This window comes from Hylaeus anthracinus, unplaced genomic scaffold, assembly GCF_026225885.1.
Source record: "Hylaeus anthracinus isolate JK02 unplaced genomic scaffold, UHH_iyHylAnth1.0_haploid 2, whole genome shotgun sequence".
Taxonomy (NCBI): domain Eukaryota; kingdom Metazoa; phylum Arthropoda; class Insecta; order Hymenoptera; family Colletidae; genus Hylaeus; species Hylaeus anthracinus.
In genome coordinates, this window is record NW_026534838.1 from 4,754,370 (window position 1) to 4,755,033 (window position 664).

Below are 664 nucleotides of genomic sequence, written 5' to 3' on the forward strand. Positions count from 1 at the left end.
GCGAGAATCGATTTGCAACATTGTTGAACTTGCAACTTTGTTGAATTCCTGTGAGAATCGATTTGCAACATTGTTGAACTTGCAACTTTGTTGCAATTTTGATCGTAGCAATTTCCAAAATTTGCAACAATGTTGCAAATAGATTCGCACGGGAATTCAACAAAGTTGCAAGTTCAACAATGTTGCAAATCCTTGGCCGCAGTAATCAACAATGTTGCAACTCAAAAGTTCGGCAAGATGTGACAAAATGAGAAAAATCGACTCGACTTTTGCAACATTGTTAAACCAGGAAATATCACAGATATGGAACGAAATTATAGGGAAATATCACAGAAATAGGGGGAAATTATAGGGAAATGTACCAGGATATGAAGGAAAACATACTAGGAAATTAAAGGGAAACTAGGAACATACTAGAAAATATACCAGGAAATATACAAAAAAATGGAGGGAAATTAAAGGTAAATATGTGTAAGGAAATGGAGGGAAATATACCAGAAAATATACCAAGAAATGGAGGGAAATTAAAGGTAAATGTGTAAGGAAATGGAGAGAAATATACCAGGAAATGAAAAGAAACTAAAGGAAAATAGACCAGGAAATAGAGAAAAACTAAAGGGAAATATACCAGAAAATGGGTCGAAATTAAAAGGAAATGTGTAAG